Genomic DNA, 16,776 nt, shown 5'->3' with positions numbered 1-16,776 from the left:
CCCATCATCACCATCACCCCCATCATCATCATCATTGCCATCATCACTACCATTATCACCATCATCATCATCACCACCATCCCCATCATCCACAGCAACGTCAACAACCCAACGTCTATTTAAAGTGGGATCCTCAGTGGAACTTAGACTTGTGTAGGTCTGAGGAAATAGCTCTGGGAAAGCAGGTCCCCTGAGAAAACAGCAGTGCTGGCTCATACGCGTGGAGGTCATTTAGAGAGTCCCCTGACTCGGTTTCTCTGATATCAAACCTTTTAAATGGAATTCTTTTAATCATTTCCACTTTTAAAGATTATTGCTAGAATTTAAAAATAATGTCTAAATAAAAGTACACCACACATACATAATAATGTGCCTTTTACTATCTACCATTTTGAATAATTCATACCTAGATTCTACTTCAAGAAGCCAGGCTCTAGGCTACATTTAAAGTTGTAAAGAAAAATATGTGAATAAATGAGGTATGGCTACAATTCATAGGATTGAAAAACATTTAAGAAAAAAAGTATATGCAGCAATTAATATAAGAAACACTGGCCAATATAATGGGCATGATGGTACAAAAAATAAAATTATAAAATCTTTTCTTGGAGCAAAATTTACAACAAAGCCTGTCAAATCTCTTCCTGTGCCTATTTCTGGCATTAAGTAATCTCCATTTAGAAAAAAGAAATTCATTGCCTATGAAAACCACATCCTAATTGGACACATTTTTTTAAGCCAGTTCCTGAATACCCATTGGTAGAACATGAAAATTAATTTGCACTTTCCTTTAAAATTTTGTTGGCTCACACAGAATATACAATTGAAATTCTTCATTTGTTTAATCTTTTTCAATGTCTATTTGATCGCCTTTTCATAATCAGTTAGAATTGTATCACTTAATCTTCCATTCGTACAGTTTCAACTCATCAAATACTAGTAAATCAATTGCTAAATTACTGTAGAACTCATATACAATTACCCACCGCATCCAGTCATTAATACCCAATGAATGTATTCTGATTAATGGCATTACTATGAACGTCAAAATAATTAATCACTTCTCTGTGTTGATGTGAGGGTAATAGGAGATTATAAATGCACAGCTAATTGGGCTGCAGATGACTTTATAAATGTTAAGGCGTTAGAGAACCAGGCCTGCAGAGGAGCTAACATAAAAAGCGATTGATTGACGTGTTTACCTTCTGAACTGTTGCAAGCATTGTGGACGTGATCCTTCTTTCAACTGCCTTTGTTCTATCGCATTCCTTTGCCTTGCTTTGATTCAAAACCTCACATTTAAGTGGGCACCAACTAGATGGTCTGGTAACTTCGAGGTCACGTGAAAGAAGTTACCTGAATTTACACGTGTTTGGTCAGAGTTCTAATTTGAGATGCGTTTGCCTCTTGAATTATGCATAGCAACTTCATCTTCCAGAGCATGTATTATTGTACTAAAAATAAAACTAGCCAACGTATTGCAGTAAAGCCCCGGTGGTATGCCAGGGTTTGAAAGAAAAACGACTGGGAGGGAGGGAGACATTGACTCAGACTCAGTCCGTCTGGCTGGACTATTTCTAGCTCCTATGAGCATTGTCACCATAAGAACAGTCAGGCCCTTGGCCTCAGTCCTCGAGATGCTCAAAGGCAGCCTTGACTATCTGCTCCACTCTCTGGAGCTCCAGAAAGTTCTCTACCACTCTGCCCCTCACTTATCTGGTTCACAAACACTTAACATTAGAATCACCTACAGAGTTTGTTTAACTGTTACGTCGGCTCCAGCCTGACCTAGTAAATCCGAACGACTCGGGATATGGCCAAAGACACCTGTGGGTTTGCCAGCTCCTCCTGATGTCCAAATGCCCGGTATATCATCTTAAGGATGACTTCTTTCCTGCCACGTTAAAACGCATATGCTTCGGCAGGAACTATACACAGGATGAATGTGCTTACCAGCTCCTTCCCTTCGACAGCTCCTCCCCGCCGAGATCTTAATGTGGCCTCCACAGCCCAGCGTGCCTGACCCAACCGACTTCACCACATCTCCACCTCTCTCGCCCTTGTTCTCTAAGCTCCAGCCTTCTGGCCTTGTTGCAGTTTCTTCGATATTACACGTTGTCTCCTGCCATAGGGCCTTTGCACATGCAGTTCCAGTCTTCTGCCTGGAAGGGTCTCCCCATCGCCTAGTTAATATTTCAGCCCAATTACCTTTCTTCAAGATTGTGATCCCCAATCCCCCAAACTCATGTCAGATTTTTATTATCAACTACAGTCTTAGCACGGTGTGCTTATCACAGTTGTAACTTTCTATTGATTTGTGGAATCGTTTATTACCTGGGGCCCCACTAAAACATAAGATTCACGAGGCCAAGGATTTTTATTTGTTTTGTTCATTGCTCTACTGCCAGTGCCAAGCAGGCACCCAGCTCAGTAGGTGCTCAATAAATATTTTGGGGAGGGGGTGCTCCCGGGTGGCTCAGTCAATTAAGCGACTGACTCTTGGCTTCGGCTCAGGTCATGATCTCGGTCTGTGACTTGGAGCCCTGCACTGGGCTCTGTGCCCACAGTGCAGAGTCTGCTTGGGATTCTCTCTCTTCCCCCCTCTCTCTGCCCCTCCCCTGCTCGCTCTCTCTCTCAAAATAAATAAACTTCTAAAAATTTAAATAAATAAAAATAAATAAATATTTGGGGCAGGAAAGAAGAGAGGGAGGTGGTGAGGGAGGACAGGCCTGGTGCCCAAATGGCATGTCGGCAGATACGAGGACACCAGAGGGATGAACTGGCAAAGAGAAACAGGAACCCAGCAAAGAAAGCTGGTAGTGACATAACACTCCCCTGACCTCCCATGTCCGCTAACCGCCTTGGCGGAAAGAGTAATCAGTAGCAGCTCTGACCACAAAGCAGAGCAGTTTCAGCTCCAGCCAGGAGCTGCCCTGAACACAGAGTCCCAAGCCAATTTGGGTGGCAAGCCCCATTATGAACCGTGCCCTGCCCCAGATCATAAACAATACCACAAGCCTGCTCCAGGGCTCACCAAGAAGGAGTGAGTTACAGACTGTCCCTGTTCCCAATCAGCTCTCTCTCAAAATTAAATTCTAGAATTCTGTGTGACTGGCAGTTTAGTGGGCTGCAGAGGGTTTCCTTTATCTGTCCAGAGCAGATTTTCTTTATGCTTCAGTCTTTACGGAAGTCCTGGGAATGCTATCTGATCGTCAGTTCTTTCTAGGGATACTCAGTGTAGCAAATTAAAAATCCAGTCCGTCTTCCCTTACAGCCTTGCACTGCCCCAAATCCCAATCTGACTTTGAATAGACGGCCTTCACTGCTGGAAAATCTAACGGGAATCACAGTGTGTAGGGCAGAGGCCCCAGAACAAAACAAACAAAATGAACCTCTGTTCCTATCTGAAACAAAGAAAAACTGATCAAACACAGCAAGTGGGGCCTGGTCTTTCCTTTTCTTTTTTTAAATGAACTTTGGGGGCACCTGGGTGGCTCAGTCGGTTAAGCGTCTGACCTCGGCTCAGATCACGATCTGGCGGTTCGTGGGTTCGAGCCTCGCGTTGGGCTCTATTCTGACAGCTCAGAGCCTGGAGCCTGCTTCGGATTCTGTGTCTCCCTCTCTCTCTGACCCCTCCCCCGCTCAAGCTCTCTCTCTCTCTCTCTCTCTCTCTCTCAAAAAAAAAAAAAATTAACATTAAAAAAAATTTTAAATAAAAATAAATGAACTTTATTGAGGTATAACTTACATACAATAACATACAATGAGGTTTTCCAAACATAAAAACTCTAGTAATTACCACCAAGGTCAAGATATAGAATATATTTTTCTTCGCTGACGTATAGCTGGCATAGAATATATTAGCTTCAGGAGTGCAACACAGCGATTCAACAATTGTCTACGTTACACTATGCTCACCATGAGTGTGGTCACCGTCCGTCACCATACGCTATTATTACAACATTTTTGACTATTCCCAGTGCCACACTTTACATCTCTGTGACTCATTTATTTTATAACTGGAAGTTTGTACCTCTTAATCTCCTTCACTTACTTCGCTCATCCCCTCTGGCTTCCATATCCAAAGCTCATGGGGGGTGGGGGGGTGGGGGGGTCCCTGCCTTGGTAAAAGGGCTGCCTGCCACCACAGGAGACCCGGCTTCCCAGTACAAAATGCAAGCTTTGGACTGAGGCTCTGTTAGTCGAAGCCAATCACACTTTGATATTCTGAAGGAAATGCTCCTTGAAATACAACTATCCCAGTTACAAAATGAGGACGTCACAGGGATGAGAAGTACTGTGGGAGTAGGGTCAGTAATACTGAAGGGCGCCTGGGTGACTCAGTCCACTGAGGGTCTGACTCTTGATTTCGGCACAGGTCGTGATCTCAGGGTTGGGCTCCGTGCTGAGCACGGAACTTGCTTGAGATTCGCTCGCTCTCTCCTCCCTCCCCTTCTCTCCTCCTGCCCCATTCCCTGGCTTGTGTGTACACTCTCTCTCTCACTCTCAAAAACAAAATGAAAAAAAAAAACCTGAAATAATGCTGTATGGTGACGGATACTAACTACGCTTATGGTGAACACCACATAATATACAGAACTGTCGAATCAGCATGCCATCCACTTGAAACTAAGATCACGCCGTCTGTCGACTATACTTAAATAATGAAAATCTTTTCAGGAGGGAAAAATACAACGATCACGTTGACAATGAATTCATGTTTTTGCTTACTGTTTTTATTCATGAATATTAGCTACGTACTATATCCTCCTCATATATACTAGCATTGTTTCCAACTCTAAGGATTCTGTTTCTTTCCAAACTAATTGTCCAATTTCACACGCCCTTACACGCTCTCACTCACAGACTCCAAGCTGTCTACCCTTTTACGGTCCTCCATCCGTCAAGTCCTTTAAATCACAGACGCGCAATATACACGCCTGTGTCTCTACATGTGCAAATGTACGTACGGATGCGCGTCCACGGATGTGCAGACACACGCACGGGCATCTGTGGGTGCAGGTGCAACCGTGTGTCGACACGTAAGTACACACACGTACCTCTGTATTTACGTGTGATGGGTGGACTGATGCAGGCATGCGCATCTCTGTGTCTCGACAACGTATCCTATAAAATAAAATCAGAGGCACAAAACCCAAAACAAGCCTAAACCAAGTGTTCCAGAAGGCTGTAATGGTCTTGGGAGAAATGTGTCTGATCAAACTTTCTGAGACACTGGGTCTGTGACTCCAGAGCCACACCTGGACATTCAGTTGCAGGAGACTCTCACCCACCACCTCTGCTTGATTTTTTTTTTTTTTTTTGAGGGGTTGTTTCCCAGTTTGAGCTGGGTTTCCACACTTCCAAAATAACCCCCCTCTGATTACTTCCCAGGAATTCAAAATGTACTTAACTTATTCATTTGATCAATGTTTATTCAACGCCTGCATCCCCCAGGCCCTGTGGCAAGTGCTGGTGATACCACAGGGAGCAGGCCACACTCAGTCCCCTGCCCTCACCATGCTTGCGTTCTGCAACTCCGATGTCTGTCACTTTTGACGCTGCCTCTCCCCTTGCTCCCAAGACGTACAATCATGCCTAGAGAATCCAACTTCACAATGTCCCTGGGAGGCGCTGACCTGCCGTCTGCTGCCACTACCCCCCTCACCCCCAATGTTGGCTCTTCCTGCTCACCGCCAAAATCTACTCCACGGTGCTCATCATACTGTACCAGCACCACTGCCCCCACCTACCCGTGCTCTCTCTCCCTCACCGGAGCCTCTCACTCCTACCTCCTATCCTCTTCTGAATCTTCCACGGCTCACTTCTTGATTGAGATCCCCTGCTCCAGCCTAACTGATCCCCGCCCCCCAACATTGTGATTCATACCAGTCCTCCTACCCTGAATGTCTTTCCCCCCTTATACCCACTCCTCGGTTCAAGGCCAAGCTCAAAATGTGCAAGTCCAAAGCCTGAACTTTCTGCTGGGTGGTTATTCTTTCCTTGTGAGTTCATGTAGCCCTTAAAATTCATCCAATATTTGATACACACCCTTTTATCTTCTCCTTTATCTCTTCATGTGCTCCTTATCATCTCAAAAGCATTAGTATCTACCAAGAGCAGCAATTACTTATTATATGAGTATCTATACTCTTCCTCTTACTTTCACTTCTCAGGGGAAAGGGCTTGCGTGCTGGGTCAGTTCCCAGGAAAATTCTTGGTAGTGGAGAACCCCAAGAAGGGACAAGACAGAAGAACTAAAAGCAAACAAACAGACCCAAGACACTACATTGATACGTGGAAGAAAGAGCCAGAAGTGCAAAAAGAAAATGGCAAGAAAAGCCTCGAAGGCTAGATGCTGGACTGAGATTTGGGGGAGCAGGCCATGAGAGTGGGGGAGAGAATTTCACAAGGCCAGTGCCAAACACATGCAGACTGTTAAGAGAGTAATGAGGAGAGAAGATCAGTAAGATTGTTGCTGCATGGGAAGAATGCATTCTTCCCACTGCTGTTCATGTGCTCTCAAAAAGATGAATAAAGATTCCAAGTGTTTTCATCCATTATTGGCTACTGGACTGGGTTTATTTGATGTCACTGGATGAACAAGACTGAACCATGGGACAGTAAGAGTTACCTGGGTTACGTGAGTATGTCCCGTCTGCCTGGAGCCTAAAAAATCTCTCAAATACAGGAACTGGAACCTTCTATTTCTTTGTATCCCCAGTACTGAGCACAGTGTCCTACATGTGGTAATTAATCAACATTCACTGATGGTAAACAGAGAGGTAGATGGATGAGGAGAGGATACAGATCCTGTTTCTTTGACACGGTAGTGTTCCAGAGGCTGCTATCACTACTGATGTAGCCAAACAGTATTTCTCCGTGTATTTACTTAATGAGATTTCCCATTTGTCTACCAGGCAAATATAGCTTTTGTAGGTCAAACTCACAATTATGGCATTAAAACAGGACAACCGTGAGCACACTGCTTGTTAGGGATGTAGGTGAATACCAAAAATAACTTGGCATTCAAAACCCAAATGTCAGAGAGAGCATTAGAGAAAAGAAAGCAAAAGAGTCTTGTTGAAATGAAATCCTAATTATTTATATTCCTCACCCAAAAGCTAGGCAATTTTTTCCTGCTGACATGCCCTATTTTGGTCCAATTACTTGCTGCTCTGAGTTTTCGACCTGAGAGCTTTGTGGAAAACAATTACGACTACGATGATCTTGTGTCAAAGTCAAGTGATCATCTCTAAAGCAGCCCTCGTGGGTTTTCAAAATATTTGTCTTTTCTGGAAAATCCTTTGCCCCATTCTCACAGAGCAATTTTGACCTAATAAAAAGTCTACCAGAGATGGAACTTAAAGATCTACCTTCAGGATATGGAAATGGGAAAGCAAAAGAATCTAAGAGGAGGAGATAGAAATGGAATTGGGGTTGCAGCCTTCTGGAATATGAATGTTCTTTGTATAGCATTAAGCAGGAGAAATGTCACTAGAATCTGACTGTGTGGTAAGGAACATGACCACTGTTCGTTCCCCATCTCCCCTCCCCCACCATTTTATGTCTACTTGCAAATGCAATAATACACTGAAACCATTCTGTTTACTATGACTCCGACGTGTAACCACTTTATATACGTTCTGCTTAAAGAGATGGGTACTGTCCTTTCTCTGGAAACTGTTACCACTTTTCTACCTTGCAGAGATCCCTGAACATTTCAGATGGCTAAGGAAGTTGCTAAGAGGTGTATGTAAATGTGAAGTTGAATCGAGTTAACAGCCACTAGCCACAAGTGGGTGGAAAGGGGACACCATGCTCCTTCAAAGATAAACTAGCTGACCTGAGTGAATATTGGAAGAAACTTAAGGACAGTTTGATAATGAATATCAGAGTTGTTAAAATATATAAACCCTTTGATCCAGCAAATTCTGTACCTGGAAATTTAACCCAAATATATCATCAGAAAGGATCCAAAGGCAAGGTTATACCAGTGCTTGAAATTCTACATAAAAAGGCAAAAGATATCAAGGAGCCAACTGTTTAACAGCAGCATATTGATTAAATAAATTACAGTACATTGATCTGATGGAACACTATACAGCCATGAAGAAGACCTATTCACACAAAACAATGTCAGTGACACATGAAGTGAAATGGGCAAATAATCAAACAGCGTATCAATGTGTTCCTCTTACCAAAAAATAGTGTGAATGCTATTTATGTTTAGATTATCTATTGTCATAGAGCCTTCAAGTTTTTCAAAAGAGAGTATATTATCTTTTGGTGAGAGAAAACCGTAGTTCCAGGGTTTAGCCCTAAGAATCAATCTCTCTCTCCCTCCCTCTTTCTTCCACTCTTTCCCATACTCCCTCTCTCCCCCTTAGAAAGAAGAAAAAGAGGTACAATAGAGGGGCAGAAATTGGCTGTAAACAGCGATTAATTAAATTACTTTCTAACTTGAAGTTTGCGCTGACAGAAGCTAAGAAAAACTTGGACAGTAAACTGGTAAAGCCCTGAGAAGGTGTGTCCCTAAGTTAAAAGGGAAAAAAAAACCAGTTCGAATTCTATGGATAAGATTTGGGTTAAAACTATTATCAGTTAAGTAATAAGGTATTTATTTTCAGAGCTAACAAGAAATTCTTTAAAACATAAAGATAATTTTCCTTACTAATTAATTTCTCCCAAGTAATCCACTAGTAAAATGTGCTACTTTTATTTTTTAAAATAAAAGGCTGAGGGAGAAGGAGAGACAATGTGGCCGAAGGGAGAGGGAGAAAGGGAGAATTTATGGTTACGAAGACATTACCTTGAGTTTGCCTCTCGAAACCAGGCGAACAGTTCCACCTGAGGCATCGGGCCCACATAATAGGAGAATCACCAGCAGACTCTTTGTTCCCTTAAATTCTGAAACTGGTGCTTGAAATCTACAGAAGCAGCTTTATAATGGACAGTCGTGCTCAGAGGCACGGATCTGGATTCGTAGTACTCTATCACATGGTTGTCCTTTACTTCCTGATTAGTTCCTAGGATTCGCACAAATTACAGTGTGTGAAAGCACGACCTGAAGAGCTTGTAAAGGAATCTGATGTTTAGCAGCCAGGTCTGTGGGTCGACCAGCAATCTGCTTTCCACAGAGCCTAATTCCAGACTGTCCTGGGGGGTAAGAGAAACATCTCATGCCACCATAGCCAGGACCACCAACACTCTGTGGGGCCCCGGGGAACCTTAGACTGTCAACTCTAGGGACCACACACGTCCATAATGGAATGTGGTTGTGTTTACAATGCTTAGTTTATCACCACGATCAATAGGTACCAATAAATAAATGATGCTGATCATGACAGTATTTAGGAAAATAAGAGCAAGGCATTGAAGTGCAAGGACAACTAATAAAAAAAAAAATTCTAATATTCAATACCAATAATAAAAAGATCAAAAAAGAATAATCGTGATTGCTGATAATCCAGAAATGTGGTTTCAATCTAGGTAAAATTTAATTTAATAGAAATCTTCCAATCAGGCAAATGGGAGCTATAAGAATTTTATCCAAATTATGCTGTTCAGGGCAGCCTTACCCATCCCCTACTTTTGTTCCAACTATTGCTTTTTATTTGAACACTTTCAAGTTTCTTTTCTTTCTTTTACAGGGAGTTCAATAGACCATATTCAACTGTGGTTTTAAGGTGACCATGAAAAGGTGAGATATTTGCATTTTCTTTGTTAAATCTTACAGTTTTAGCAAAAGAAGATGTTAATGATTCTATAGCTAGTATCCTTTCCCAATTTTCTTTGACTACTTTACCCCCAGGCCCCCAGAGCACGACACCTTAAAGGACAAAATATAAAATGTAGTATTCCCTAAAGAATGATGGAAAGAAGAAAGAATGATGGAAATGAAGAAGTTTCTTTTTTCTCTTTCTTTCTTTCTTTCTTTCTTTCTTTTTCTTTCTTTCCTTCTTTCTCTCTTGTATTTGATCCTCTAAAATACTTTTAATGTAATAAAGGGGGGAAACTCTAAATGCCCTGGACACAGGGTTATAAAAATCTACAAAGAATTCTTAAGATTGACATTTGCAACTAGAAATTTTCTTCCCCTGGCATTTACTGAGCAGAGTAACTGTTACATGCGAACAAAATTTAATCACTCGGGTGGCCACCATATGGCCATGATGATACAAGGAGCCGTGATATGGTCCATTCTCTCTAGAAATTTACAGTCTAATCAAAAGATATAAAATCCACATACATAAAAAAGAGGATAGAGAGCATTCAGAGGCTACGTTGTGTGATGCTCGCTGATACTACGATTATCAGAGGAAAAAGTGAGACTTAGCTGGTAAAGCAAAACTTTTATGAGTCTAAAAGAAGCAGAAGGAGACAGAGCTGGGGGAAAAAATGATGCCAGAGATAAGAACAAACGGGAATGTGCAGGGTTGGGTGAGGTGAACATCAGCGAAGGGTAACCAGCCATTTAAACCACAGGGGAAACACAGCCCCACTCTGGGCTGGCATCAGTACATAAGAGCTGAGCAGAACTTCTGGGAATTTCATGAAGGGGAGGGGGAGTCTCTGGCCTATTTGTCTCCTGAGAGAGAAACAAAAGAATTCATCAAGAAACGGCTGAAATAAAGTAAGACCTCTATCCAGAGACCTGATGTTGAAATTGCTAAGATAGGCACACGCAAAAAAAAAAAAATTATAATAATATTGGCTGCTATGCATGGATGGCTTCGGGAAGCTCTCCAGCCAAACTATGAAGTTAAGAAATCTCCTGTCCCTACTTTTCTTTTGAACTCTTCCCCTGTGAATACTGCCCACCACCCTTTACTCCAACTGGTATGTCCTATGGTGTCCCCTGTCTTTTCAGAGCACATTCTCCCAAACTGTTCTCTTCACCAAACTCACAGGATAAAGCATCCCAACTCTAGCTAAATGCTTTGGAAACATATTTTAAAGGTCAACGTTCACAGGAATAGTTTACCCAAAGGGAGGAAAGAGAGAGAGTTCAGGAATAAGAAAATAGAGCTTTCGTGAAGGATTCCAAAGGACTACCTGGAAATCCATTGTCAAAGACTAGAGGGTCGGTCCCTCCTTTGCCCGTTGAAGATAAACAGAGAGCCCAAGAAATAAAATTCACACCTGGAGCTCTTCACTCTATAGAAATTTGTTCACACCCAACATGAGAGGCAGTTGGAGGAATGGATGGGATCTGCCATCGCATGCTTGCTGAAATTAAATTCTATTTCCAGTTGTGATGGCCATTCATCAACTTCTAGCACTATCGTTAAATTATCTGAATGACACAGACTCCTGTGCCATCAAAATGCCATACACTTGCACTTCGTACATCCAAGGAGAGCACTTTGCCTGCCCTACCTCCCCTGGCAGGTGGCTGCTCCTTCCTCTGAACCCTGTGCCACTTTGCACGTCCCTTGTCCACAGCACCCGTCTCTGCCTTTGTTGCCCCATTCGCTCAGAGACCCCACCTACAGCATGTTTGCATTTCCAGGCTGGCAAAGTGCTTGGGAAATGAGAGGCATGCACGGTGTACTTTCTAAACTAACACAGAATTGAGTATTTCCCACAGCCCTGCTGCCCTAAATGAACGTTGGTTAAGTTCCTTGATATGGAGACACAGGAAGCAGGTAAGTCTGTCAAAAGAAACATCGCTAAACGGACAGAGAATGTTGAAAAGCATATGTATCCTCAAAGGATCACACACATAGCTTAAAGTGAGCACCTCTAAAATTTTTGCACTCAGATATCTCTGAGAATCCAATGAACTTTTAGCCCTGTCTTAGAGGGATGCACAAACACGTAAAAATCTGCAGCGTATTTTCAGGAGATTCATGGGATTCTCAAAAAGTAACCTTTGACTCCCATGGCTGCCACAGAACCATGGTCCAACTGAGCCCAGATTAGGAACTTCTACTAAGAATAAAGTATCAGTTGCTTGTATGTTTAAAATTCTGTCATTAACAAAAAAAAAAGTCAGGGTGCCTGGGTGGCTCAGTCAGTTAAGCATCCAACTCTTGATTCTGGCTCGGGTCATGATCTTCCAGTCATGAGATCAAGCCCTGCGTTGGGCTCTGTGCTGGGGATGCAGCCTGCTTGGGATTCTCTCTTCTCCCTCTCTCTGTCCCACCCCCACTTTTGCATGCTCTGTCTCTCAAAAAAATAAAAGTTTAAAGCATTTAAAAAACATTTTTTAAGTCGGTATATAAACTGCCATCCTACAAAAGATTGTATCTCCAAGGAAACGTCATGATGCCAATAAGGATCAATTATCAGTCAAGACCATAAAGATGTAAACCCTGAGGCTGTGAAGGGCTGTTGCACCAGTGGAGTCTGACCAAAGGAAAAGTCTCAACTTTCACTGTACCTGCTAAAGTACCGTGTTACTCCCCCTTATTTGTCAAGAGAAGAAACTAAAGAGAACACATTGCTCTAGAAATCATTTTGCAGGACAAGAATCTTTTTAAGCTGAAAATTTAGAATCAAGGAAACCTAAAGTGCGTTATAACTCCCTCCCAGGGGGCACAGGCAGAATGGGAAAATTTCTCATCTAGTTAGAACATCAGCTACAAAGACCTGGAAGTCATTATCTCAAGGGTTCTGTGGCTACTTTCGCAGCTGTAATCCTGAAGAAGTGAGCCCAACTCCTACAAGGACATTGCTACGGGCTACAGCTTGCACTACTCACTTCTTTATGAAGGTGAAGCAGATCTCAAGTCCTAAGGGCGGCTTTTTAGTAGGTCATGAACAAAATACCACTGGTGTGGATTAAACAAAAAAATGCACTCATTTTTATGAAATAAATTAGATGTCAGAAATGTACTACACATTGTTAAGAATGATATAAATATGGTAAAAGGTTATAGAGAAAAACAGTGGGTTACAGGCAGGAGAAGAGAATGAGGGAAGACAGAGAGGCGAATACGAGTAGTGAGACCACTGTCAAGATGATCCCATGATCTCACAGTTTGTGAGTTCGAACCCTGCGTCAGGCTCTGCACTGACAGCTTGGAGCCTGGAGCCTACTTCAGATTCTGTGTCTCCCTCTCTCTCTGCCCCTCTTCTGCTCATATTCTCTCTCTCTCTCTCTCTCTCTCTCTCTCTCTCTCTCTCTCTCAAATAAATAAACATTAAAAAATAAGAAGAAGAAAGAATGAGAAGGGAATGAGATGGGTCAAAATGAAAATAATTTCAAAGAAGGGGAAAGAAAGAAAAATGCCAGATTGAGGTTAACAACAGATCTGGATTATAAAAGAAAAAAGTGTGAAGGAAAACGTAGGGGTTTCTCTGAACAGGCAGGTAAGCAGAAATACAGGTAAAGCAGACATGCCTCGCCACCTGGGTTTTCTGATCAAAATAAGAACTGTGAGAATACTCCAGGGTTGCCTGTGTGTTTATAAGAATTCATAAGTAGAGTTTCAGAGGATTTCAGAATCCAGGTAGAGTAGAATTTTGGGTTGGCCATTTTCCTCCTACACCACTCCAAATAAGAAGAGTTTAAATGAGTTCTCAAAGAAGAACAGATCTGGGGGGTCTGAGGCATGGACAAGATGAGGCAGGGGGGAGGTCCAGGTGGGGACGGGACAGGCAATGGATGGACAGAGACCACGGAGAAGTACTGGGAGATAAGCCTAAGGGCAGGTGACCAGAGAAAGAAAAATCTAGAAAAGGAGTCCAATGGGGCTTCTACCCTGTGGAAATGGCAACAACCTCTAACCGCTTTCTCACACGAAGCCCACACACCAGACAGCTGGCTGGGCTCTCATCCCTGAGAGTGTCTACCCCAGCAATGTGTCCAAGCAACCCCAAGTGAAAAAACAAAAACAGTACCTTACACAAGACCGACAACTGCTTATCATGGAAATACAACTGGAACCATGAATCCCTTCCTATCTGGGGCCATGAACCAGGGAGAGGATGAATCACTCAGTAAGCTCCTGAGCACCAGGGCTGCTCGCCATGGAGCAGACAATGCGACACAAAAGTCAAGTTAGTGACTGACCTCAAAACAGTGCCTAAAGCAAATAACATAGTTGAAAGAAGCACATTTAGGAAAAGCAAAGAGATGATTAAGGAGCAGGCAGAAGCATTGAAACTGGGTGACAACATGGAGGGAAAGGTGATGCACTGAGGCACAGAAGGAAGAGCTACATGTTTTGTGAAATGTTTTATCATCTTTTTCTTTCGATCAAAGGGTATAAATATTCATAAGGCAATGTCAATGAAAGGAATCTGTTTTAAAAATTCAGTGGCGGGGGTGGGGGTGCCTGAGTGGCTCAGTCTGGCTTCAGCTCAAGGTCATGATCTCACGGTACATGAGTTTGAGCCCCGAATCGGGCTCTGTGCAGACAGCTCAGAGCCTGAAGCCTGCTTCTGATTCTGTGTCTCCCTCTCTCTCTGCCCCTCCCCTGCTTGTGCACTCTCTCTCTCAAAAATAAACATCAAAAAAAATTTCTTTTAATTCAATGGAGTGTCACTGAAATAGGTCAAATATAAGTACATCATCATCTGGACCGTGTAGAACATTAACAGGGTCTTGGCAATAAACTTTTAAAAAGGATATTTGTGTAAAGCCAGTGACGATGACCAAGTTTGTCTCCCAAAAACACATAGGGACTCTTCTACACTGTTGCACAGAGCAACAGGGGCACCTGGGTGGCCCAGCTGGTTAAGCATCTGACTGCTGGTTTCGGCTCAGGTTATGATCTCATGATTCGTGAGATCAAGCCCCAGGTCAGGCTCTGTGCTGACAGCATGGAGCCTGCTTGGGATTCTCACTCTCCCTCTCTCTCTCTGCCCCTCCCCTGCTCATGTTCTCTCTGTCTCTGTCTCTCTCTCTCTGTCTCTCTGTCTCTCTCTCTCTCTCAAAAATAAATATGTTAATTAAAAAGAAATGTTAAAAGACCTTTGGTCATCAATTCTGTAAGTGGACCCAATTGAGAATGAAGGGCAGAGAGGGGACAGTCAATTCCTGCAAGTGCCTCTCTTTCTAGAAAGGAGTGGTAGTGACTAGAACACAGCACCACAAGTCTGGAGGTTTACTGGCCCTTTGGTGCAGAAGTTTTCTCCCACCCGCACTGGCATCCCATTTGTCTGTCAATGGAGGCTCTGTACTCTTTAGAATGGTCTTTTGGTTCTTAGCTAAAATGCATTCGTGTCTAGAGAGCCCAGTATTGTAAAAATAAATCATTTTAAGAAGCTGCCTTAAAAAAATTAAAAAGAACATTAAACACACATCAATGCAGTAAACATAAGACTTCCACGATGATTACAAAAGGTAAATCTTGCTCCTTTAAGATGAAAAGACCTCGTAAAGGAAGGAGCCGGCAATGTGTGGCAGCCTGTGGTCCATTGGGAGGAAGGTAGCCATTCTTCCTCAGAAAAAGCTTAGGACAAGACTGGCCCCATCCTGAAAGAGAATAACACTAGAAGATTGTGAGCTCCAATACAAAGCCGCCCAAAGCACTTAGAATGTGTTCGAGTTATGAAATTTAAAAAGACATCAGACCACAAATTTTCCAAAAGGAAAATAGCAGCTTAGAGAAATAAAGCATGTTCCTCAAAATCACCATCACCTCATCTCAAAATCGTCTGGCACCTCAAGTATAATTTTTGAGAAAAAAATTCCTTAGTTATTAATATACCACCTTAAATTTTCAAAAATTACTCCTGTAAGGAGCAATACACTGCCATGCAATTGTTTGTTAGAAAAATGAGCACGAATTCTGTTAGAGTTCACATAATTCCGTGTATCTTAAGGGTATAAAATTATACTAATGCTAGAAAATCCTTCTTTATTAATCTCTACCCTTAACCCCAACATCAGTCTCAAGTTATAGTTATGCTACAACTAAATGTAATATCAAAGGTAAGCTAACATTTCGAATGGATAGTTTCTGGTAACACTAACGACATTGTACAGAGTGATGACAGCACATATGTTTTTGTGAAATGTTAGCCCCACGTCAGAGGACAGCTTAATCCACTAAAAAGAAAAACTGACAAAATCAATACGAAATAAAATTGAAACTATTTACCAAAATACACAAACTATATCCTTTTAGATGAACTGTTACAACAGACGGGGAAGTATGTTTTGGGGAGTGAAATTCAGATTTGACTTGGACAATATTACATCATGCTGTAATCCAACAGCTATCTGAACAAACATCAGTCCGAAATGAAATACCCTACTCTCTTTTTCCAGTATGTCTGTCCCCACACCAAGCTCTCCACCCAGTAACATCCCCCAACCACTCCACAGCTGGATTTCCAAAGACTGGGAAACGGCCTTCTTACCAGAGGAGGGTCGACCAAATGAAAAAGTGACAAAAATTATATGGAGCCGAGCATTTCATTTCACCAGTTTGTCTTCATTATGAAACTTGGATCCAATATATACCTTAGAGAATATGTCTTTCATATACTTTTCCATTTCATTTAGCAAAATATTTAGGGTCTCTCAGAACAAGCTAGAGAAGGTACCTAGAATCATCCCTAACATTTGTAACTTACACTTTCACACCCATTATCTTAATGAACCCTTACAACACCCCTGAGAGACGCTGTCACTGCCCCTCCCCAGGTGAGGACTGTTAGCATATATGATCAGACAGGGAGCGGTATAAACAGCAGGACGCAAGGGGCTGCTTGGGTGCATAGGACTGGGATGGGTGGAGGCTGAACTTGAGCTCCCGTCTGAGTAGAGGCGGCGGGATGCAAGGAGCTCTGATAAAGCAGCTGACGATGTCCGCC

The 16,776-nt window shown here is 42.5% G+C and overlaps 1 protein-coding gene across 1 annotated transcript in view; it reads right to left on the bottom strand.

Annotated features, from left to right (window-relative positions):
* Positions 1 to 16,776, bottom strand: part of DNER (delta/notch like EGF repeat containing) — a 316,523-nt gene that overhangs the window by 156,368 nt on the left and 143,379 nt on the right. The window lies entirely within an intron of this gene.

The sequence above is a fragment of the Panthera uncia genome (assembly GCF_023721935.1).
Source record: "Panthera uncia isolate 11264 chromosome C1 unlocalized genomic scaffold, Puncia_PCG_1.0 HiC_scaffold_3, whole genome shotgun sequence".
Lineage (NCBI taxonomy): Eukaryota > Metazoa > Chordata > Mammalia > Carnivora > Felidae > Panthera > Panthera uncia.
The sequence above is the reverse complement of the archived record's forward strand: the minus strand, read 5'-3'. Positions and strand labels throughout refer to the sequence as shown.